Below are 26,275 nucleotides of genomic sequence, written 5' to 3'. Positions count from 1 at the left end.
CCCAGAGAGTGGTGAACCTGTGGAATTCTCTCCCACAGAGGGCGGTTGAGGCCAGTTCACGGTATCACGGTATGGTATGGCAGCTGTAGCTCCCATGACCGGAAAGCCCTGCAGCGGGTAGTCAAAACTGCCCAACGCATTACCGGCACCCGGCTACCGACCATAGAGCATATATATCAGAAACGCTGCCTACGGAGGGCACGGTCCATCATCAAAGACCCTACCCACCCCAGCCACAGTCTGTTCGCCCTCCTACCATCTGGAAGATGCTACAGATGCATTCGCACCCGTACGACCAGATTTAGGAACAGCTTCTTTCCCAGGGCTGTCATCCTACTGAACTCCACAAATAAACACTAAAGCCTGCACATCTGCCAATGCACTTTATTATTGTCATATTTATGCTAATATACTGCAAGCCAAATGTATAAATGTATGTTGAATGTTTAAGTGTCCTAATCCAAATTGTACACTCTCGGGAGCCGCAAGCCTACATTTCGTTGTATTGCACTTGTGCACTAACAATGACAATAAAAGTTGATTTGATTGATTTGATTAAGTATATTCAAGAAAGAGTTGGATATATTTCTTAAGGCTAAAGGGATCAAGGGATATGGGGAGAAGGCAGGGACAGGGTGCTGAATTTGGATGATCAGCCATGATCTCATTGAATGGTGGAGCAGGCTCGAAGGGCCGAATGGCCTACTCCTGCTCCTATCTTCTATGTTTCTATGTTTCTATGAGAAAACAGCAGGAGAATAAAGAGACCGCACCACATTCACTCGGAAGGAATGCCAAGGCACAAAAGAACAAAACTGTGACTATCTCCTTGTTAAGTATTAATTCTTTGTGCTGCATGTTCAATGCTTAATATACCTGTTTTACTAAAACACAATATACTGTACCCAGAGTGATTTGTGTAGTCACCGACAAATTATTATAAGAACTTTTGGAAGCTACACCACGTTCCCCACATTTATTCACCCCTTCCTCTTTCCCGATTTCCGCCTCTCTCACCCTCTGACTTTCCGCAGTCCGGTTCCCGCTTGAATGGTCATCACTGAAATAACCGTAATTCAGAATGCGACTCCGCTTTAAGAGCGCTGTCTCGCTCTATCATTGGTTCCGGGGACCAGCAGCGACTCGTCCTTGCGTCACAGCGGAATTACGAAATGACGCATTACGTTTAATGACGCAATGATGCCGGGCGGGACGTTAACCGCACGGCTGTGTTACGATTGGTCGAAGCGCGGCGGGGCGCTTGTCGATTGGTTAAATCAGCTGTCCGTCAGCTGGCCTGCGGGTGGCGTGAGTGGGGTGGGTAAGAGCCACGCTGTGATTGGTCCGCGGCGGTCTGGGCTGCGCTCTGATTTGCCGAGCAAGCTGGTGGTCGGACAGTGGCCTGAGGCTCCGATTGGTCTTGGAACTGAAGCTTCTGTCCCCACAGAGGCTGCCTGAGCCGTTGAGTGTTGCCAGCTCTCTCTGTGTTCAGCTCCGATTGCAACAGCCGCAGTGTTTGGCTGTAATGTCAGTGTTTAATTCACCACCGCTTCTCCCCCAGCAATGCCCGCCTTGAAGATGTTCTGCTGGTCTCTCTGACGGGCGGGATTCCCCTTTGTTTCTTTGACCCTCTTCATCTCCATTGTTTTCTGTTTCCCTTCTGGTCTTTGATCAGGCATCTGCCAGACTGGCTCTCACAGCCCCATCTCCTTCCTCAGCAACTGTCTCCGGCTCCCACTTATTCCACCGGGATCCCCACTGAAATCCCCCCCTTCATGTCCCGGATCCACCCGGGATTACAGATATCGCCCAGATATTCAGCGTTCCTCCACCCAAGGCTCTGGCCACAGCCTGAGATCCGCGCTCCACGCCAGGCGCCACCACATGCACGCTCTCCACCTCTCCCTTCAGCAGCACCGACTCACTCTATCTCAGAGCTGGCCTGGCCCACAGTCCCACTTCATCCTTCGCCTCGTCCGCAGCTCCAACAAGAAAACATTTTATCTTCCTTTCAGGTGTCGAGGATCGCGAGCTTCAACAACTCTTAGACACCAACGTCCCTGGGGATGCTTCATCCCCTTCACTTTCCTCTGACATCACTTCTTCCAATCTCACCCCCTTGCTGTGTTTTCTCTATCCCCTCTGACCTGCCCCTCTCTAACCTTGAACGATCAGTCCTCAGCAAAGGCCTAAGCTTCATCCCCTTACTCCCCCACCTCAATGAATTTCGTGCTCGGCACGACGCTGAGCTCCTTTTCCATTACCTTCGTCTCCGTGCCCACTTCTTTGACCAGGAGACTTCCCTCCTCATAGTGGACCCTTTCTCCCATTTTCAGATTTCTCATTGTACCTCGACCTCTCCCTCTGGCCTCTTACCCTCTCTCGATCTTTTCATTGTGAGTTGCCGGCCTGACATCGGCCATCTCAATTTCTCTGCTCCCCTCACTCACTCCAACCTACCTTCCTCTGAACTTGCAGCACTCCATTCTCTCAGCTCCACCCCAACATTGTCATTAAACCTGCTGACAAGGGTGCTGCAGTTGTTTGTCCAACTGACCTCTACCTTGCGGAAGCTGAACGGCAACACTCCAACACCTCCTCCTATCTCCCCCTAGATCATGACCCCACTACCGAACATCAAACCATTGTTTCCAAGACAGTCACTCGACTCATCTCCTCTGGAGATCTTCTCTCCATGGCCTCCAACCTCATAGTCCCCCCACCCTTGCACAGCCCGCTTCTCCCTCCTTCCCAAGACCCACACAGGGCTGCCCTGGTAGACCCATCGTTTCAGCCTGTTCTTTCTGCATGGAACTGATTTCTTCCTATCTCAAGCCTATTTTCTCTTCTCTTGTCCAGTCTCTTCCCAACTACATCTGCGACTCTTCCGATGCCCTCTGTCACTTTAACAGTTTCCAGTTTCCTGGTCCCAATCATCCCCTTTTGACTATATACGTCCAATCCCTCTACACCTCCATTCCCCACCAGGATGGCCTGAGGGCGTTCCGCTTCCTCATTGAACAGAGGCCCAACCAGTCCCCATGCACCACCACCATCCTCCCCCTGGCTGATCTTCTTCTCACATTGAACAACTTCTCCTTTGACTCCATTCACTTCCTCCAAATTAAAGGTGTTGCTGTGGGACCCACATGTATCCCAGCTATGCCTGCCTTTTCCTGGGATATGTGGAACATTCTTTGTTCCAGTCATACTCAGGTGCCCTCCCTCACCTCTTTTTCATTCACTTTGCTTACAATTTCCACCCTTCCCTCACCTTCACTTGGTCCATCTCCAACTCGTCTCTTCCCTTCCTCGACTTCTCTGCCTCCATTTCTGGGAATAGGATGTCGACAAATATCCACTATAAGCCCACTGACTCTCTCAGCTACCTGGACTATACTTCCTCCCACCCCGCTTCCTGTAAGGACTCGATCTCATTCTCCCATTTCCTCCCACTCCGTTGCATCTGTTCTGACAATGCCACCTTCCATACTCGTGCTTCCGATATGTCTTTATCTTTCCTCAACCGAAGATTCCACTTTACCATGGTTGGCACGGCCCTTGACCATGTCCATTCCATTTCCCACACTTCTGATCTCACCCCTTCCCCTCCCTCCTAGAACCACGATAGGATTCTCCTTGTCCTCACCTTTCACCCCACCAGCCTACACATTCAACAGATCATCCTCCTCCATTTCTTCCACCTCCATCGTGATCCCACCACCAAACACATTTTCCCCTCCCTTTTCAGCATTCCGAAGGGACCACGCGCTCCACAACACCCTGGTCCACTGTTCAATCACACAGAGCAGCCCCTCCCCTCCCCATGACACCTTCCTGTGCAAGCGCAGGAGATGCAACACCTGCAATTTTACCAACCTCATTTCCCACTGACCAGGGCACCAAACACTCGTTCTGGGTGAAACAGCAATTTATTTGTACTTCTTGCAATTTAGTATACTGTATTCGCTGCTCACGATGCGGTCTTCTCTACACTGGGGAGACCAAATGCAGATTGGGTGACTACTTTGCAGAACACCTCCGTTCAGTCCGTAAGGGTGACCCCGAGCTTCTGGTCGCCTGTCACTTTAACTCTCCACTCCATTCCCACTCTGACCTCTCTGGACTCGGGCTCTTACACTGTTCCAATGAAGCTGAGCGTAAGCTCGAGGAACAGCACCTCATCTTTCGATTAGGCACTTTACAGCCTTCTGGACTCAACATCGTGTTCAACATTTTCAGACCATAACCTCTGCCCCTATTATTTTTCTCTTGGCTTTTGCCTCTCACATGGGAGCTGTTGATGATTCTGCCATTGCCATTTAAACCTAATCTAGACTCATCTTTTGTTTCTAACTTGTCCCATTACCATCTCCTTTTGCCTTCTACCACCATCCCTTTTGTCATTTAATCTCTCCTGCCTTCCACCCTATCACAGACCTTCCATTGTGTTCTTTTCTCCCCTCCTCCCTTTCCCTGCCTCTGCACTTGCTTAATAATCTCTCTTCTTTAACTTGTTTCAGTTCTGACAAAGGGTCATTGACCTGAAACGTTAATTCTGTTTCTCGCTCCACGATGCTGCCTTACCTGATGAGTGTTTCCAGCATTCTCTGTTTTTATTTCTGATTTCCAGTACCGGGTCATTCTGTGTCTGTTAAAAATGGATGTGCTGTCAGTCCCGGATCCTCATGCATATGTTTAAAAGGGATGTGCTGTCAGTCCCGGATCCTTATGCATCTGTTTAAAAGGGATGTGCTGTCAGTCCCGGATCATTCTGAGCCTGTTTAAGCTGGGAGTGCTCACAGTCCCGGATCACTCTGTCTCTGTTTAAAAGGGATGCTCAAAGTCCCGGATCATTCTGTGTCTGTTTAAACCGGGAGTTCTCACTGTCCCGGGTCATTCTGTGCCTGATTAAACTGGGAGTGCTCAAAGCCCCAGATCATTCTGTGCCTGTTGAAACCGGGAGTGCTCACAGTCCTGGATCATTCTATGTCTGTTTAAACTGGGAGTGCTCACAGTCCTGGATCATTCTATGTCTGTTTAAAGCGGGAGTTCTCACAGTCCCGGGTCATTCTGTGCCTGATTAAACTGGGTGTGCCCATAGTCCTGGATCATTCTGTGTCTGTTTAAACCGGGAGTTCTCACAGTCCCGGGTCATTCTGTGCCTGATTAAACTGGGAGTGCTCAAAGCCCCAGATCATTCTGTGCCTGTTGAAACCGGGAGTGCTCACAGTCCTGGATCATTCTATGTCTGTTTAAACTGGGAGTGCTCACAGTCCCGGATGATTCTGTGTCTGTTTAAAGCGGGATGGTCACAGTTCCAGATCATTCTGTGTCTGTTTAACCGGGAGTGCTCACAGTTCTGGATCATTCTGTGTCTGTTTAAACCGGGAGTGCTCACAGTCCTGGATCATTCTCTGTCTGATTAAACCGGGAGTGCTCACAGTCCTTGATCATTCTGTGTCTGATTAAACCGGGAGTGCTCACAGTCCCGGATCATTCTGTGTCTGTTTAAACTGGGTGTGCTCACAGTCCCGGATCATTCTGTGCGTTAGTCTTTTTAAAAAGAGTGCGATTTCAGCTGGGTTGCCTGAGTTGTTAAGGTGTTGTGTTCAAAGATCCATTAGTTTTCTCTGCGCAGGTGAGATCCCAGCTCGCAGCGCCCCTGTTCATTAATTGGAAATGTGATCATCTTTTCCTAAATCCACATCCCAGTAACAGTAGAAGATCAAGGGGCAAAATGGAGGGAGGAACTTAACACAATCACTATCAGTAGAGAAAAAGTGTCAGGCAAACTTTTGGGTCTAAAGGCTGACAAGTCCCCTGGACCTGATGGCCTGCATCCTAGGGTCTTAAAAGATGTGACTGCAAAGATAGTGGATGCATTGGTTGTAATCTTTCAAAATTCCCTGGATTCTGGAGAGGTTCCAGCGGGTTTGAAAACCGCAAATGTAACTCCCTTATTCAAAAAAGGAGGGAGACAGAATGCAGGAAACTATAGACCAGTTAGCCTAACATCTGCAATGGGCAAAATGCTCGAATCCATTATTAAGGAAGTAGTAGCAGGACATTTGGAAAATCATAATACAATCAAACAGGTGTTTTATGAAAGGGAAATCATGTTTGATAAATCTATTAGAGTTCTTTGAGGAGGTAACGAGCAGGGTGGATAAAGGGAACCAGTAGATGTTGTGTATTTGGATTTCCAAAAGGCATTCGACAAGGTGCTACATAAAAGGTTACTGCATAAGATAAGAGCTCGTGGTGTTGGGGTAATATATTAGATAGGATAGAGAATTGGCTAACTTACAGAAAACAGAGAGTCGGGACAAATGGGTCATTTTCAGGATGGTAATTTGTAACTAGTGGCGTACCACAGGGATCAGTACTGAGGCCTCAACTATTTTCAATCTATATTAATGACTTGGATGAAGGAAGCGAGTGTATTGTAGCCAATTTTGCAGATGATACAAAGCAAGTTGTGAGGAGAACATAATGAGTCTGCAAAGGGATATAGATAGGTTAAGTGAGTGGGCAAGAATTTGGCAGATGGAATATAATGTGGGAAAATGTGAAGTTATCCACTTTGGTAGGAAGAATAGAAAAGAAAAATATTATTTAAATGGAGAAAGACAACAGAATGCGGTGGTACAGAGGGATTTGGTTGTCCTCGTACATGAAACACAAAACGTTAACTTGCAGGTGAAGCAAGTAATTAGGAAGGCAAATGGAATGCTGGCCATTTTTCAAGGGGGATTGAGTATAAAAGTAGGGAAGTCTTGCTACAACTGTATAGGGCGCTGGTGAGAACACACCTAGAGAGCTGTGTACAGTTTTGGCCCCCTTATTTAAGGAGGGATACACTTGCATTGGAGGCAGTTAAGAGAAGGTTCACTGGGTTGATTCCTGGGATGGAAGGGTTGTCTTATGAGTAAAGTTTGAGCAGGTTGGGCCTATACTCATTGGAATTTAGAAGAATGAGAGGAGATCTTATTGAAACATATAAGATTCTGAGGTGGTTGGACAGGGTAAATTTAGAGTGAATGTTCCCCTTCATCAGGGAATCTAGAACGAGAGGGCCTAGCCTCAGAATAAGGGGTGGCCCATTTAAGACGGTGTGGAGATGCCGGAGTTGGACTGGGGTGGACAAATGTAAGAAGTCACACAACACCAGGTTATAGTCCAGCAGCTTTATTTGAAATCACAAGCTTTCGCAGCGCTGCTCCTTCGTCAGGTGAAGTGGAGAAATGCATAAAGACACAGCTTATATAGTCAGTGAATCATGTCAGATGTTTACAGGTAATGTTTCCAACTGCCATTTATCACACCTCGGCAGAGAGATAATCACAGCAATCAAAGGTGTGAATGGTGCCCAAACAGGTCAGTCAGGAAAACATTACATCAAAGAACAATGAGGTGGGGTCACAAGGGGTCAAATATTGCAGATGCTGGGGTCTGTATGAAAAACAAAAAAACAGGCAAAAAACATTTTTTTTGCTGGAAATCACAGCAGGTCCGGCCGCATCTGTGTAGAGAGAACAAGCCAATGTCGACTCGAGTCTGGATGACCCTGTGTCAGGTGGGATACATGTAGCATGACATGAACCCAAGATCTCGGTTGAGGCCGTCCTCGTGGGTGCGGAACATGGCTATCAGTTTCTGCTCGACGATTTTGTGTTGTCGTGTGTCTCGAAGGCCGCCTTGGAGAATGCTTACCTGAAGATCGGAGGCTGAATGTCCTTGACTGCTGAAGTGCTCCCCGACTGGGAGGGAACTCTCCTGCCTGGTGATTGTTGTGTGGTGTCCGTTCATCCATTGTCGCAGTGTCTGCATGGTCTCGCCGATGCACCATGCTCTGGGGCATCCTTTCCTGCAATGTATGAGGTAGACAACGTTGGCCGAGTCACATGAGTATGTACCATGTACCTGGTGGGTGGTGTCCTCACATGTGATGATGGTATCTGTGTTGATGATCTAGCATGTCTTGCAGAGGTTGTTGTGGCAGGGTTGTGTGGTGTCGTGGTCGCTGTTCTCCTGAAAGCTGGGTAATTTGATGCGAACGATGGTTTGTTTGAGGTAAGGCGGCTGTTTGAAAGCGAGTAGTGGACGCGTGGGGATGGCCTTAGCGAGGTGTTCATCGTCATCAATGACATGTTGAAGGCTGTGAAGAACATGGCGTAGTTTCTCCGCTCCGGGGAAGTACTGGATGACGAAGGGTACTCTGTTGGTTGTTTCTCGTGTTTGTCTTCTGAGGAGGTCTATGCGATTTTTCGCTGTGGCCCGTTGGAACTGTCGATTGACGAGTCGAGCGTCATATGCCGTTCTTACAAGGGTGTCTTTCAGTGTCTGTAGGTGTCCATCGCGTTCCTCCTCGTCTGAGCAGGTCCTGTGTATTCGCAGGGCTTGTCCATAGGGGACGGCTTCGGGTAAGCATTCTCCAAGGCGGCCTTCGAAAACACACGACAACGCAAAATCGTCAAGCAGAAACTGATAGCCACGTTCCGCACCCATGAGGACGGCCTCAACCGAGATCTTGGGTTCATGTCACGCTACATGTAACCCCACCTGATGCAGGGTCATCCAGACTCGAGTCGACATTGGCTTGTTCTCTCTACACAGATGCGGCCGGACCTGCTGTGATTTCCAGCAAAAAAAATGTTTTTTTTCTGTTTTTTTGTTTTTCATACAGACCCCAGCATCTGCAATATTTGACCCCTTGTGACCCCATCTCATTGTTCTTTGATGTAATGTTTTCCTGACTGACCTGTTTGGACACCATTCACACCTTTGATTGCTGTGATTATCTCTCTGCCGAGGTGTGATAAATGGCAGTTGGAAACATTACCTGTAAATATCTGACATGATTCTCTGACTATATAAGCTGTGTCTTTATGCATTTCTCCACTTCACCTGACGAAGGAGCAGCGCTCCGAAAGCTTGTGATTTCAAGTAAAGCTGTTGGACTATAACCTGGTGTTGTGTGACTTCTTACATTTAAGACGGAGATGAGGAGGAATTTCTTCTCTTAGAGGATCGTGAATCTTTGCAATTCTTTACCCCAAAGCTGAATCATTGAATATGTTCAAGGCTTAGATAGACAGATTTTTGAGCAACATGGGAGTCAAGGGTCATGGGGAGCGGGCAGGAAAGTGGAGTTGCGGCGAAAATCGGATCAGCCATGATCTTATGAAATGGCGGAGCAGGCTCGAGGGGCCGAATGGCCTGCCCCTATTTCTTATGCTCTTGTGAGGGTAAAGGCACTTGCTCGACGGCTGGTTGATCTTGGAGTATGAATCTCGCTTTGGGATTTAAAAGTTGAAATGCAAGAGGTCCCAGGTTCAAATTCTGAAGGCGCCCCATTTATTATTACTGGTTATTCTTACAGCATATCGACACTTTCGAAATAACATTCCTTTAAACAGAAAAACGCAGATTTCGCAACGTTTTCCCCACATTGTCCGAAATTCCCGAGCTTTACGGGAGCAACATAAAAACCAACCAGCCAGGTAAATGAAAAGACTGCGTTGTAATCGGCTCTGTGACGCAATGGAGATCTCATTGGACTTGTGAATCAAGATTCAGCATTGACAAGTTATGGGTTCGAGTCCTGTTTCAGGTCAGGGCTCGACAGGGAGATTATGCAGTAAAACTTCAACTGGTTGATTGATGTCCTTCAGAAAGGGAAACTGCCGCCCCGAGACTTCCTGTTACGCAAGTGACTCCAGTCACAACCCACTTTCCCTCAGAGCTGGATTGGCGAACCGCTCTTCAGAAAGAAACTCACCATCTGCTCAGGGCAACTCTTGGAAAACATCTTTAAAAGATAAAAGATGGTTAAACTAAAGTCAGTCTGCTGGGCGCTCAGACAAGTTTCACACTGGACACGTGCAGCCAGCTGACAGTCAACGAGTTACTGACAGTAATGACGGGCGGCACAGCACCGCCTCCCACAGCTGATCAGCCATCCTTTCAGACCGGTTCCGGAAGAGAGCTTGAAGCAGCGGCGCTGGGAGCAGGATTCGCATCTGCGCAGAAACATGCCGCTCGATTTCATGTCCAACGCCTTAAACACTCGGTGATCGCAGCTGCGAGTGGCCGGTGCTGCGGCTGTAGATCAGACTGGGTTGGGTAATAACAGGAGCTCTGTCAGACTGCATGTTCTTTCAGACAGGTTTCCAACTGCGCCCTTGCGCGGATCTGTGCGGACATTACCTTGTTCAAGCAGAGGCGTTTTGCCTGCCGTGTTAGACCCGGGTTCGATTCCAGCCAATGCAGGATCTTCACATTTTGCTTTCTGCACCCCTGAGAACGGCTGAATTGGGATAAACTTATTAGGATACATTATCGTCCTAATGAACTGTCTGGTGGAGCAGTGCGGCGCTTTTGAAGACAGGTACAAAAGGGAAAATTGTTTCGCTCTCAAGTGCTCCGCTCTGCTCGCAATTGAATTGGACTTTGAACCCGCTCTGGACATTAATCTTACTGAAGCAGAGTGTGACCGCGGTGTGTCTGTCAGCGGATAGGTGACGAGGTTGGGGTTGCTGTGGGTCGCTTTCAATCGAGGCTGGGACACGATGCAAGGGGGAGGGTTGCTACGAGGTCTGGAATACATTGCCAGTCGGGAGCGGGACAAATCGAAAGGAACCAAAAACAGAAAACCCATTCAGCAGATTTGAGAATCTATAGATCAGCTTTGGGAAAGTGAATCAGAGCAGAATGAAGGACGAACTGTCCGACTGCCCAGAAGCGATCAAGGCACAGCTCGGTCGGCGCGTTCCCCTGGTTTACGACGCTGGAACATTCCTCACACAAAAATTATTCAACCCAGTGAAAAAAATTCTAACAGCCGATAATTTATTCCACCGATTGAAGGAATGGCGAACATGGTTACCGAGTGACGGTGGAAAGTTTATTAACTTTGTTCCATTCTATCGAATTTTAATGAACTTTGATCTTTTCTCATTTTATAGACTGTATTTGAAGGGTCTCGGTAAAAATGTTCAGTGTTTCTGACAGCGGGGTGTGGGTGAGCAGCTGGTGCGTGTAACAGACTCAGGGCCGGATGCAGGAAGCTCTCTGACAGTCTCTCTCTCTCTCTCTCTCTGATGGGGAGATTTAATTGACAGCTGGAGGCTGTTGGTGGTTTGATTAATGCAGGAAGTTCCCTCTTAACCCTGTTATGATTGACAGCTGCAATCCACTTGTATCTCCAGGACAGAAACATGAACAAAAGTTAATCAGTCCCGCATCATTCTGGAGTGACGAAGGGTCATCGACCTGAAACGTTAACTCTGTTTCTTTCTCCATGGACACTGCCTGGACTGCTGAGTTTTTCCAGCGTTTTCTGTTGTTATTTCGGATTTCAGCCGCAGCATTTTGCTACTGCATTTGACGAACAATGACTATCCCTGTATAGAGTAATGTGAAACCCTAGCATGTCATCGGCTCTGTAGTGCAATGGATAGCGCATTGGACTTCTAGTGAATGATTCTGGGAAAGGTCATTCAAAGGTTGTGGGTTCGAGTCCCACCAGAGTCGTTATTTAATCAGATTCCGGTGGTGAAATTTTGCAGCAAAGCCACAACTGGTTCATTCAAGCCCTTCAGAGAATGGGAATGGCCACTGAGATCGCCTGAATTGTGATTGAAGAACAGGCCAGCTTCAATCTGCGCACCTGCTTGAAATATTTTATTCATTCCATTATACTTTTCTGAATTCCCTGCCGCCTCAGTCATTATTTCTTTCTTTACCATTTTCTGCTGGTGTTACAGGTTAGATCAGCAGTGGCCGTTAAAGGAAGCCTGCGAAATCTATCAGGGGAAAAGAGAGAAAAAAGAAATAGTTCGGGAGAGATAGAGAGATACATGCAAAGTGTTGTGTCCGTGTGTTAATAGAGACACTGAAGACAGGACTTGGTTTCACAGGTGTTTACTGAACAAAGTCTGGAGGGGAACTAACTGATACAACACAATATACAGGCTTATATAGCCCGAGTGGCCATTACCAGCATTACAGTACACAGGGGGCTCTTAAAGGCACATACAATACAATTCCTCCCCTTTTAGCCAACCAGTACATAATATTTTAAGTAATCATTAATTACATGTTACAAGAAAAATAATCTACACATTGCAGTAGTTAATCAATTATAAGTTAGTCTCTCTGGAGGCTTCCTGGCTTGGTCCGGATAATGCCTCGGTGGTGTAGTAGTTTCTGGTGGTGTAGTAGGTTCTTTTGGCAAGGCTGATTCGGCTTGAATGCCAGTGTCGGGTTCATCGGGTTCCAGTATCACCGGATCAGAGGTAGATACTATGGGTATCTCTACTTCATCATTAGGCGTATAGAGTTGTGGTGTAGGTTGTCCCTTTTCGGATGACTCTATGATTTGGTCAGCATGGCGCCTTATTATGCTTTCTCCAATGTCCACGGTATACATCAGTGGTCCTAGTCATGTGCAGATAGTTCCAGGCTGCCATTTCTCGGTACGGTAGTTCCGGGCCAAAACTTGTTGACCTATCTGGAAGGTTCTAGTTGGCCTTTCATTCATGCCTTGAAATTGCTGGTTCTCCACGTCCCTTCTGATGTTTGGCTTGATCAAATCCAGCCGGCATCTTAGGCTTCTATTGAAGAACATCATGGCGCGAGTTTGGTTTGTAACCATATGTGTTGCATTCCTGTATGCAAACAAGAAGTTATCCACCTTATGCTGAAGTTTTATGTCTTCATCACCCATGGCCTTTATGGCCTTCTTGAAGGTCTGGACAAACCTTTCAGCCAATCCATTGGTGGCGGGATGGTATGGGGCGGACGTGTAGTGCTTAACCCCATTGTTTTTTAAGAACTTCCTGAATTCTTCAGACACAAATTGCGGTCCATTATCAGAACAGATCTGTTCAGGCAGCCCATTCCTGGCAAATATGGTCCTTAATACTGTGATGGTTTTTTCCGTGGTGGTGGAGGACATCTTTATTACCGCCGGCCACTTGAAGTGTGCATCAACCACGATTAAGAACATTGAGTCCATAAATGGACCAGCAAAGTCGATGTGTACCCTTTGCCAGGGAGATGAGGGCCAGTCCCATGGATGTAGAGGGGCTTGTGGTGGAGCGTTTTGGACCTTCTGGCATCCTAGGCAGCTCTTGGTCATTTCTTCGCTGTCTCCATCGACACCTGGCCACCATACAAATGCCCTGGCTAGGTTCTTCATTTTCACTCCACCCAGATGCCCCTCGTGAAGCTCCTTTAGAAGTTTATCCTAGAGTTTGGGTGGAATCACCACTCTGGATCCACACATCAAGGTTCCTCGGCACACTGACAACTGTTCTCTTCTTTGCGAGAATGCTGGCAACAGTCGTTCGCCATGTACTGGCCATCCCTTCACTGTTAAATCGTAGACTCGTGAGAGAGTCGGGTCATTTCTAGTTTCCCTTTCAATGGCAGAATTTGTTACTGGTAGACAGTCCACTATGGTAGAGTGGAAAATCTCCACTGGGCCTACGGTAGGTGCTTCTTCTACCATTGGCAACGGTAGGCACGCTAAACCATCAGCATTCCCATGCTGTTTTGATCCTTTGTATTCTATGTTATATTGGTGTGCCCCTAGAAAAAGGGACCACCTCTGTAGCCTTTGCGCTGTCATAATGTGAACACCCTTTTTAGGGTTGAATATGGAGATGAGGGGTTGATGGTCAGTCAACAAGGTAAATTTTTGTCTGTGCAGGTAATGGTTGAATTTCTTCACTCCCCATACCAGGCTGAGTGCTTCCCTGTCGATTTGGGCATAGTTACGCTCAGCTGAGTTCAATGAGCGTGATGCAAAAGCTATCGGCCATTCCGAGCCATCAGGGAATTTATGCGATAATACTGCTCCTACGCCATAAGGGGATGCATCGCACGCCAGTCTGGTTGGCAGTGATGGGTTGTAATGAGCCAAAACTTCTTTGGATGTGATTAAGTCTTTGCATTTATGGAAGGCACGTTTACAGTCTTCGCTCCATTTCCAAATTACTCCTGTTTGTAGCAGTTCATTAAGAGGGTGCAGAAGAGTTGATAAGTTCGGTAAAAATTTATGATAATAATTTATTAATTGCAGGAACGACCTTAATTGTGAAACATTTTCAGATGCTGGGGCTTTTATGACTGCTTCAACTTTTTCAGGTGACTTATGCAACCGTTCCTTATTAATTATGTGGCCACAATATGATATTTGATTCTGGAAAAATTCGCACTTGGGTCGATTTGCTCGTAGGCCCCGTTCTCTCAGCCTAGTGAGCACCTGCTCCAAATTGGCAAGGTGCTCGTTGTCGTTCTTTCCTGTTACAAGGATGTCATCTAGGTAGCATTGAGTCCCCGGAATCCCTTGGAGGACTTGCTCCATAGCTCTTTGCCAGATAGCTGGAGCGGATGCTACTCCGAAAACCAGTTGAATGTACTGGTACAGGCCTTTGTGTGTATTTATCGTGAGATACTTTTTAGAGGCCTCTTCAACCTCCATCTGTAGATATGCCTGTGCCAAGTCAATTTTGGTGAAACGTTTCCCTCCGGATAGTGAGGCAAAAATATCTTCTACCCTCGGAAGAGGATACTGTACCATGTGAAGGACCGGGTTTACAGTCACCTTGAAGTCTCCACAGATGCGGATTTTTCTCTGTTCTTCAGATTTATCATTATTCAATGTTTTCTTCATGACTGGGATGATGGGTGTTGCCCACTCGCTCCAATCTATTTCAGATAATGCGCCTGCCTTTTCCAAATTCTCCAGCTCTGCCTCGACTGCTGGACGAATTGTGTATGGCACCGGTCTTGCCTTAAAAAACTTGGGAATTGCCGCATCTTCCACTTTTATTGAGGCGGTGATGCCTTTCAAGGTTCCTAGTTTCTCTTGAAACACTTCTTTGGCGTTGGCCAAGATGTCTTTTAATCGTTCAGGTATGACGTCATCATCATTTTTTTCCTTTCTGGTCACCGTCAGTGCCTGAATGGAGTGCCAGTCTAAACGTATTTTCCTGATCCATTCACGTCCCAACAGCGGTGGACCACCATCTTGCAGAATGTATAAATTCAACTCTTGTATTTCCTTGCCGTTGTATACAACAGGCACCCTTATTTTTCCTTTGGGGTATACTTTCTGCCCCGTATATGTTTTCAAGATAATGGATGTGTCTTTTAAAGGTATATGCGGAAATATCCGCTCGTAATCCCGTCGATTTATGATGGTCAGAGCTGATCCTGTATCTAGCTCCATTTTAACTGGGGACCCTGCTATCGTGAGGGTAACCCAAATGGTCTGGTAATCTTCTTTGGCAATTACATTATGTAATTTGAGACAGCTTAGTCTCTTGTTTTCAGAGTCGCTATCGCTCTTCTGGTCTTCGAAGCTACTGTCCGTCATCATTTGTACCTTTCTGTACTTTTCTTTATTGATTTTTTTTTTCCTGTCCGTGGATTTTTTTTGTCCAGATCGGCATACCCGTGCAATGTGTCCAATCTTTCTGCATTGCCTGCATGCTTTGTCCTTGAACCAGCAGTCCTTCTGGTCATGGGTGGATCTGCCGCAGCGATAACATCTCTTAAAACCCTGTGTCATTTCATGGGTGCCGAAGTCCTGTGTCTTCTGTTGTATCTCTGCAGCTCCTCTTGTGACTGCTTCGTATGATACAGCCATACTGAAAGCCTTGTCCAGTGTTAAATCTTTCTCAGAAAGCAGCCTTTTCTGTGTTCCTTCACTTAGGAGACTGCAGACGAATTTGTCTCGAAGATAATCTGCTAGTCCTGCCCCGAATTGGCAGTGCTTTGATAGCTTTCTTAATTCGGTGAGGTAATCAGCGTTATTTTCATTCTTGTGTTGATTCCTCTTGAAAAATTTGAATCGTTCCGCTATCAGCAGCGGTGTTGGGTTTAAGTGCTCCTGTAGGGTATCAACAATTTCTTTAAAATTCTTGTCCTTTGGTTTGGCTGGAGTGATTAAGTTTTGTAACAACCCGTATGTCTTTGCGCCCATTAGATTTAGAAGTACTGATGCTTTTTTTTCATTTTCTATTCCATTTGCAGTGCAATATACCTCCACTCTTTCCACATATGTGGTCCAATCCTCTATATCGTTAACAAAAGCATCAATATTGCCAGACTTAGGCATCCTGGAAAAAAATGGTGCTTCCCGTGCTTCCCCGCCGCTGCTGCCGATGACAACGCTGTTTTCCGCGGGTTTCCCTTCTTTTTATTTATTTATTTACAGGTGGAGACTCGTTCCCGCTGGACTCTCTCTGCTAGGTCTGAACGCCGACCTGCTTGCAGCACCGGCCGTCTCCCGAGTGCTCCCTCCCCGTCTGTTACTGCTTGCCTCCACCTTCGCTGCTTGGCCTAGCCGCAGAGCCAGCCGCTGGAGCCCCAGCCCGATGCCCAGGAAGGATTATTGCAGTACCTGCCACCAGCTCGGCTAGCTGGTGAAACCACAGCTTTTTCTTTTTCTTGCTTTTCTTCGACTTTGGACGCCAAAGGAATCGATGTCCTTGAGGTGCTGCCGAATTGCAGGGAAGTCCATTTCCAACTCGTTGCCACTGTTGTGTCCGTGTGTTAATAGAGACACTGAAGACAGGAGTTGATTTCACAGGTGTTTACTGAACAAAGTCTGGAGGGGAACTAACTGATTCAACACAATATACAGGCTTATATAGCCCGAGTGGCCATTACCAGCATTACAGCACACAGGGGGCTCTTAAAGGCACATACACTACACAAAGAAAATGAAGGTTTTATGGTTCAAGTCCTGCGACTGTGCAGAGTTTAAGGTGGAGCTTGGGGGAGATTCCTCCCGTCTCCTGAAATCTACGAACTATTCCAAGGCTTGAGCACAAAAATCTAGGCTGACAGTTCAGTGCAATACTGAGGGAGCGCTGCACTATCGGAGGTGCCGTCTTTTGGATGAGATGAAAAACCGAGGCCCTGTCTGGCCTCTCAGGTGGACAGGAAACACTATTTCGACAAAGAGCAAGGTAATTATCCCCGTTGTCCTGGCTAATGTTTATCCCTCAGTCAACATCATTAAACAGGATATCTGTTCATATCTGTTTGTGGGATCTTGCTGTGCGCAAATTGGTTGCCGCGTTTCCTTCATTACAACAGTGACTACACTTCAAAAGTACTTCATTGACCGTAAAGCTGTTTTGGGACATCCTATATAAATGCAAGACCTTTTTCTTTTTATCTTCTATACCCGGAACCAATAGGCTTAGAATTCAAGCAGTGAAACTGTATTTGCAGAAAGGGTTGTGAGACTGTGGAATGCACTGGCCCAGAGCAGCAGATTTCAAACAGAGTATAAAACCGGCAGCGTGTGGGAGGAAGGGGAGAGAGAGGCAAGAGAGCCACATGTAAGATCACATTGGAAACCACTGGCCCTGAATCAGCTTTAAATCCCCCACTGTATTTGAACACATTTATTGTCATATTGATATATTGAAGCATTTGAGCAATACAGGAGATTTAACGCTGCCTCTGGTTAGATATATTTATGCCAACCGCTGTGTTTAGGCTCTACCCTGAATGTTTATCTCTAACCTAGAATCAGTTTATAATCTGGAGACAAGTTTTCAGCAGCCGATGAACAGGGAGCAGATGCGGAGGCTGATTCTTCACACGGCACCTTCCCGTGCAAGTGCAGGAGATGTAGCACCTGCCCTTTGACCTCCTCCCTTCCCACCGTCCAGGGCCTGAAACACTCACTCCAGCTGCAACAGCGAAGTCCTTGTACTTCTTTCAATGTTGTAAAGTGTATTCGCTGCTCACGCCGTGGGTCTTCTCTACATTCGGGTGACCAATCGCAGATTGGGTGATCACTTTGTGGAACACCTTCATCCAGACCACAAGCGTGACTCTGAGCTTCTGTCCTCGGCCTCCTACACTGTTTTAATAAAGCTCAATGGAAGCTCGAGGAACAGCACCTCGTCTTTTCATCCGGACTCAATTTCAGCTCATCAATTTCAGTTCATCAATTTCAGTTCATCAATTTCAGTTCATATCCACTGTTCCCATTTTGTGGCCAGCAGCTGTTGGTAATGACTCTGCTGTTGCCATTTACACCTCCTCTGGATCCATCTTTTGTTTCTTTGCTTCTCCCAATACCACCCCGATAGCCTTGCACCATCACCACTTTTGTCATTTAATCTTTCCAGCCTTCCACCCTATCACAGTCCTTCCCCTTGTTCTTTCCTCCGCTCCCCCTTTGCCTGCCATTTTATTTGCTTAAAACCTGTTACATTTCTAACTTGTTCCAGTTCTGATGAAAGCTCATCGATCTGCAATGATAACTCTGTGTCTCTCTCCACAGATGCTGCCTGACCTGCTGAGTGTTTCCAACATTTTCTACGTTTATTGCAATATTCCTGCTGTTTATATTCATTATCCTGCAGCGTACTCGTACTGTTCTCAACATCTTCTATTACAGTTAAATATCAGAGGTGTAACATTATTTTAATGACTGATGCGATTCTTTTAGACTTGTGGTCACACGACTAATTGAATATCACAAAACCAGCGCAATAATGATTGCGGAGGTGAAACACATGGTGCAGGGTCAGTGATTGGAGAATTTGCAGTCATGCAGGTCTAAATGTATCGACTGGATTCTTGCACCAATGACTATTGGTACGAATGGGACATGTGACCCCCATCTCTGGTGGGTCTGTCCTGCCGGTGGGACAGGACATACCCAGGGATGGTGACGGAGAAGTCTGGGACGTTGGCTGAAAGGTGTGATTCTTTGAGAAGGGCTCCTTGAGTATGACTATGTCAGGTTGTTACTTGACTACTCTGTGGGGCAGCTCTCACAAGCAAGTGAGCAGGACTTGGCCGGGTCGATTGGGTGAGGTTTTAGACCACACCTAGCGCACTGTGAGCAGTTCTGAGATACCACACCTCAGTAACCATATGTAGGATAGGGTGTACCTGTAGGTTTTAGTAAACATTATTAAGAAGTTTAATATGTGAAATTGAATGTTAAAAGCCTACATGCCTGTATAACATGACGAATGGCTGAGAGAAAAGCAGGATGGGAAATTATGCCAACCTGACTGAAACTGCTGTGTTTTCAATTACTGAAGTAACGGAATGTAGTGCTAAGTTTATGGAGGCTGGTGGGGAAGAGGATTTCAGAAATATTATGCTTAAACAAACAAGAACTAGAGAAAGAGATAGAAGTTGGAGATATCCTTCATTGGTACAGCTATAGGATGGACAGACTGTTTAGAAAACATTTTAAGAAATGTTCTGTGAATAGTGAAGGGTACTTTTTTGTGCACAGAAAGAGACCTAGTGGGATTAACAAGGTCATACGATGGCAAACGAGGGAAGCAATACTTTTATCAGGTGTCAGAGGGTTAATTACTCCCCCGTAGGCAAAACGAAAGGAAAAAGGGTATAAAGATACAGGTTTTGAACACAGAAAGTAGCGTGCACCGCGTAATCGGAGATTTGTAGCAGCTTCATTCAACAGAAAACAGCAAGAACCCAAAGAAGCGAGCTTCAGTCAACAGAAAACAGCAAGATACACCAGGAGACCGCGCCACAGTCACTCGGAAGGAACACCAGGGTTCAACGAACAGACTGTGACTATCATCTTGTTAAGTATACTTCTTTGTACTGGAAGTTTACTGCTTAATAATCCTGTTTTATTGTACACAATATACCTGTACCCAGAGTGGTTTGTGTCGTCACGGACATATTATTATAAGAGCTTTTGAAAGCTACACATATATTGGCCTTGGAGGGAGCGCAGTGTAGGTTTACCTGAATGAAAACCGGACTGCAAGGGTTAAATTAGGAGGAGAGATTACAAGAATTACGGATGTATTCCAGATAATTTAACGGTTAAGGCGAGATTTGATCGAAGTTTTCAAGATATTAAGGGGAACAGATAGTAGAGATAGAGAGAAACTATTTCCACTGCTTGGGCAGTCTAGGACTAGGGGGTATATTCTAAAAATTAGAGCCAGGTCTTTCAGGAGTGAAATTAGGAAACACTTCTACACGCAATGGGTGGTAGAAGTTTGGAACTCTCTTCCACAAATGACAATTGATGCTGGATCAAATGTTAATTTTATATCTGAGATTGATAGATGTTTGTTCACCAATGGTATTAAGGGATATGGGCCAAAGGTGGGTATATGGAGTTAGGTCGCAGATCAGCCATGCTCCCAATGAATGGCGGAACAGGCTGGAGGGGCTAAATGGCCCACTCCTGTTCCTATGTTCATATGTTGTATAAAGTTCTGCTTAGACCACATCTGGAGTACTGCATCCAGTTCCGGGTACCGCACCTCAGGAATTATATATTGGCCTTGTAGCGGGTGCAACGCAGATTGACCAGAATGATACCTGGGCTAAACGGGTTAGATTATCAAGAACAGCGACACAGACTAGGCTTGTATTCCGTTGGGTATAGAATATAAAGATGTGATATAATTAAGATAGTTAGGTTACTGTCCGTTCCGCTCTGTAACACACTGACCTGTTATCTGTTTCCAGATATTATTGCTCATTTTCACCATTGGATGTGCTGCAATCCGCTGACAACAGGCGTTTAAACCGAGCAAGATTTCAGCCCTGGTGGTGAATGCTGCTCCTGACGGATTTCCTGGTCTCCAGGCGCTGGCGGGGATTGGAAAGCTCTTGTGTCACACTAAGTAAAGCTAGAAGTCATCAATATAAGATAGTCACTAATAAACCCAGGAGGGAGTTCAGGAGATAGTTATTTATTCAAAGTACGCGCTACCATAAGGAATAGTTGAAGTAAATAGCATTGACGCATTTCAGGGGGAGTTAGGTAAGTACATGAGGGAGACAGCAATAGAAGGATATGCTGAAAGTTAGATGATGTGGGCTGGGAGTAGGCTCGAGTGCAGCATAAATGCCGGCAGAGACCAGTTGTGCCGAATGGCCTTTTCCTGTGCTGTACATTCGATATAAAGTGTCTGAAAGATTCATAGATCCACACCTGCTTTAGGCTCCAGATTTTAATGCAATTATTTTCACGAAGCCTCTTAATAGCCTCGCATCCTTGTCTCTTGCCACCTCTGGTGGAGGTCAAGCTCCCCGCAGAAACATTCTGCCCGAGCCGTCATCGTGGGATTCTTTCATTTTGTGGTTTTGAAACAGGACAGAGACACAAATCTGTTTCCTTCTTTGACCCTGTGATTCGCTATTCTGCGTGCATGAGAGAGAGTGAGAGAGAGAGAGGGAGCGATAGGGACAAACAGAGAGGCAGAGAGAGGGAAGGAGGAAAAGGGAGAGACAGAGAGAGAGAGAGAGAGCGAGAGGGACAGACCAGGAGAAAGATATAGACATCCTTGTCAATCTATTTAATTGTTATCCCCAGCAGTTTGTAAAGATGATCAACAGAAGGACATGTATTTTATCGCTTTTCCCAACTTCAGAATGACCCAAAGCGCTTTGCCGCCAATTGTGTTAGAACTTGGTGTTCCCGCCCTGGACTTGGGAAACTACAGCCAATTCGCAACAGCTTCTTCCTCTGTTTCCCCCTCTCTCTCTCTCTCCCGCTCTCTCTATTTCTCTTTTTCTATTTCTCTCTCCCTCTCTCTCGCTCTCTCTCTCTCTCTCTCTCTATTCCTCTCTCTCTATTTCTCTCTCCCTCTCTCTCGCTGTCTCTGTCTGTTTCTTTCTCTCTCTTTCTCTGTCTGAATCTCTATCAGATGGTGTCCCTCCTTCTTTATAACTGAACAGCGACATGTAATCGCAGCCTGTCCCGGGGTGAGTAACTATGGGGAATCACTGGGACCACAGGCTCCCTGTAAGGTCTCCTCCTTAGATGGGAAGCCTGGAGAGAGAGGCAGACGCGCACAATGTTGAAGCGATGAATAATGGCACCTTCATTCGTAGTTATTTCTAACATCTTATGATGTTCTATTTGAGGTGCTGTGCACTCCAATGACTCGCTATCTCTGCACCTGTTTCTTTGTTTCTTCCTCTCTGTGTAACTCTCTGTCTGTTCCTCCTTCTCTGTCTCTCCCCCTGTCCCTATTTCTGCCTCGTATTCTGTTTCTCTCCCTGCTGCCTTGCTCTCTCTCTGTCACTCTCTTTCTATCAGACTCAGATTCATTCCCTGTCTGTGTGCCTGTCTCTCCATCTCTGTTTCTCTATCTATCCTGCTCTGCATGCGTGTGCAGCTGTGTTTGGATTTGCGTGTGTGGATCTCTGTACACATGAACAGGAGTAGACCATTCAGCCCCTCGGACATGTTCCGCCATTCAATTCGGTCATGGCTGATCTGTATCTTAACTCCATTGTTGCCGTAACCTTTAATAATCTTGCCTAACAACAATCTATCGATCTTGGTTTTGAAATTTCTCTGCTTTCGCTTCTCACTCTGTCTATTTGAATTGCTCCACAGGTCAGGAAGTTTTTGCAGGGAGAGGTTTTAGATGCTCAGACTGGAAGGAAGTTTAGAGTGGTGTTCCCCAGGGGTCGAAAGTAGGACCGCTGCTCTTTTTGATGAAGATTAATGAACTTGGGTATAGAGGGCATCATTTCAAATTTTGCAAATAATACGAAAGACGGCAATGTAGTAAACAGTGAAGACCATAGTAACAGACTACAGGAGGACATATACAGACTCGTTAAATGGGCAGACACGTGCCAGATGAAATTTAACGCAGAGAAGTGTGAAGTGATATATTTTGGTAGGAAGAATGAGGAGAGGCAAAATGAATTAAATGGTACAAATTTAACGTGAACAATTATTGACTTTAATCGGCTCCCTCTGGAGATCACTGGCCACAAAACTGGTCAGAAAACTCTCCCCTGCATTTCATTAACCGCCTCTAAATGGTACAATTTGAAAGTGGACGTAAGAACAGGGAGACATGGGGTGTGCGTACACAGATCTGTGAAGCAGTCAGGACGGGTTGAGAAGGCTGTTAAAAAGCACGTGGTATCCTTGGCTTTATTAATAGAGTTCAAAAGCAAGGAAGTTATGCTAAAACTTTAAAAACACTGGTCAGGCCTCATAAGGAGTATTGTCTTCTATTCTGGGCACCACGCTTTAGGAAGAAAGTCAAGGCCTTGGAGAGAGTGCAGAATAGATTTACTAGAATGGTACCAGGGGTGAGGGACTTCATTTATGTGAAGAGACTGGAGAAGCTGGGAGTTTTCTCTTTAGAGCAGAGACTGCCAAGAAGAGATTTGATAGTAATATTGAAAATTATGAACGATTTTGATAGAGTTCATCAGGAGAAAAGTTAAAAAAATGTCACATTAAAGGTGATGAAACTTCTCCAGGAACGGACAGTGGTCAAACCCATGAATCTTCGGTATACAAGACTGACGCCTTACCACTTGGCCACCGCGCCATCAGTAGTGTTTAGCTTCGAGCTTCCTGGGTAGCAAATTCTGAATCGTTTCAATTAGGTTGAAATAGCACAGCTACAAATGCACAAAAATAAAACGGGACAGTGGAGCGGGCAACTGTTCCGCCTCATTCGCATGAATACTTTCATAAAACCTTTCACAGAAACATTGAATCATACAGCACAGAAGGAGGCCATTTGGCCCATCGTGCTATTGAAAGCGCTATCCAATTAGTCCCAGCTCTTTCCCAACATACCCTGCAAACATTTCCTCTTCAAGCATTTATCCAATTCCCTTTTCAAAATAACTATTGAATCTGCTTCCACCACCTTTTCAGGCAGAGCATTGCAGATCATAACAACTCGCAATGTAAAACAAAATCCCCCCATCTCCCCTCTGGTTCTTTTGCCAATGTGGAAATTGTGAGGGTGTCAGTTAGCTCCTTCAGTAACCCCTAGATGGCACCTTCACTGGTTGGTTTCCCTTTGTTAATTGTTACTTGTTTCTCCTGTTTATTACTTAACTGCCTTTCATCTGGTTTATTGGTTTCACCTGTTTTTGCTTGTATTTAAGTTCTGTGGTTTCTTCCCTCTGGGCTCAGTCCTGACAAGGGAGTCAGTCTTGACAAGGTGCTCAGTCTCGACAAGCCTGTTGCCCTGTGGTAGCTTGCCTTGACAAGCCGGTTGCCTTATTGGTTGCTTGTCTTGAGCTCCTATGTCTATAACTGTTTATCTGTGTTATGTTCTGCTTGTATTTGAGTTCTGTGGTTTTTCCCTTTGTACTAAGTCTTGACAAGGTGCTAACAAGTTGCTCAGTCTTGATAAGGTGCTCAGTTTTGGACAAGCCGGTTGCCCTGTGGTAGCTTGTCTTGAGCTCAGTTTGGACAAGCCGGTTGCCTCATGGTAGCTTGTCTTGAGTTCTTATCTTGACAAGCCGGTTGCCCTGCGGTAGCTTGTCTTGAGCTCAGTCTTGACAAGCCGGTTGCCTCATGGTAGCTTGTCTTAAGTTCCTATCTTGACTAGCCATTTACCTATGTGGTAGCTTGTCTTGAATTCCTATGTTTTGTAACGCTTTACCTGTGTGATTCTAGTAAAGTACTGTTATTTGAGACTGCATATCTGCTTCTTGCCTCGTCTGTCTGCACTTGGGCCCAGAACCAGCCTCGCCCGGACAGCACGGCCCCGTGTCTACATGGACCCGTGACAGCAACCCTGACAGAAATATTGGATAGGCGGAGTTGATTTTTTGGAACAGAGGGGGCTGATGGGAGACTTAATTGAGGGTATAAAGTTTTGAGGGGCCGAGATAGAGTGGATAGGAATGACCTATTTCTCATAGCAGAAGGATCAATAACCAGGGGCATGGATTAAAGTAATTGGTAGAAGCATAATCTGTGGCACCATGATCGTATAGTGGTCAGTACTCTGCGTTGTGTTTGCAGCAACCTCGGTTGGAATCCGAGTCACGGCACAACTTGCTTTACATCTTCTGTCCCTTACAGCACCTGCTAATAAAACTCAGAGAATCATCATTATTTATTAAAAGAAGAAATCTCTCTTGTTTGTGGTGAAACCTATTTATTCCTTCAAAACCCCACACTCTCATATACCTGTGCTTTATTCTCCATAATTCACACTCGCCTCTTCCAGCTGTTTCTTCCTTCCACAACCATTAGCCCTTTTTCACTTTCCTCCTTTCATTTCATTGTCAATTTCCTGCGGTTTTCCCTTAATCTGACATTCACTTTTACCTACTTAGTGTCAGCTGTGGCTCAGTGGGTAGCACACTGGCCTCTGAGGCAGGTGGCCATGGGTTCAGATTCCTCCTTCAGGGACTAGAGTATATAAATCCAGGCTGCCCCTCCAGTGCAGTACTGAGCGAGTGCTGCACTGTCGGAGGTGCCGTATTTTGGATGTGACGTTAAATCGAGGCCCCGCCTGCTCTCTCTGGTGGATGTAAAAGATCCCATGGCACTATTTCGAAGTAAGAGCAGGGGAGTTATTCCCGGTGTCCTGTCCAATATTTATGCCTCAATCAACATAACAAAAACAGATTATCTGGTCATTATCACAATGCTGTTTGTGGGAGCTTGCTGTGCACAATATGGCTGCGGCGTTTCCCACATTGCAACAGTGACGACACTCCAAAAGTACTTCATTGGCTGTAAAGCGCTTTGAGACGTCCGGTGGTCGTGAAAGGTGCTATATAAATGTAAGTCTTTCCTTTACTTATGACGTTAAATTTTCTCTGCTGCCACCGCTGTTCCTGAGGGCACATGTCCCATTCGCACCAATGCACATTTGTACCTTGAAACTAGTCAATACATTTAAATCTGTGGGACTGCTCGACAGACAAGTTCTGCGAAAGCGGGGCCTTTGGAAGGACAGGGACCCGATTGTTCACGAAATTTCCTTGGGGAATCTTGTGATAGAGTGCCTATTAACTGAAGAACTGGGTTTTTTTTTCATGCTGGTTGGCGCTTTTCCCAAAACTGTTGAGGTGCATGAGTGACGGGCAGTGCTGCCTCGCTGCGATCGAGGGTTTAAGTGTGAAATATTGGCCCGCTGGTGCGGTGCGGTGCAGTAAGATCAAAAGCGTTCCGCCTTAATCTTAACAGGTCTGTTGAAGTGTGCGATTTAAACAAATAAAGGATAAGTGAAAAGAGCGCTAGTGGGTGACAGCAGCGATTACAGGAGGTTGGCCATAATTGAAAGGTCTTTGAATGCCAGTGGCGCGGGACGCTGTGTTCTTTATGAAGTGCGGGAGCAGAATAAAGTTAAACAGAAGTAAAATGTACAGACTTGGTGCCAATCAGAAAACTGCGCTGGTCACAGAAATCACAGAAACCTCACAGTACAGATAGAGGCCATTTCGGCCCATCGAGCCTGCACCGACACATATCCCACCCGATCCCCGT

At 46.2% G+C, this 26,275-nt stretch overlaps 1 protein-coding gene and 1 non-coding gene across 2 annotated transcripts in view; one reads left to right on the top strand and one right to left on the bottom strand.

The window, feature by feature from the left end:
• Positions 1-26,275, bottom strand: part of LOC147095103 (uncharacterized) — an 86,600-nt gene that overhangs the window by 39,040 nt on the left and 21,285 nt on the right. The gene's annotated exons all lie outside the window — the stretch shown is intronic.
• Positions 11,444-11,538, top strand: trnar-ucu (transfer RNA arginine (anticodon UCU)). The gene is made up of 2 exons: positions 11,444-11,480; positions 11,503-11,538. It is a non-coding gene; the product is annotated as a tRNA-Arg (tRNA).

This window comes from Somniosus microcephalus, unplaced genomic scaffold (genome assembly GCF_052327205.1).
Source record: "Somniosus microcephalus isolate GS21.2 unplaced genomic scaffold, FLI_Smic_1.0 unresolved_chr1, whole genome shotgun sequence".
NCBI classification, from domain to species: Eukaryota; Metazoa; Chordata; class Chondrichthyes; order Squaliformes; family Somniosidae; genus Somniosus; species Somniosus microcephalus.
This window is presented reverse-complemented; position numbering and strand designations above follow the sequence as displayed.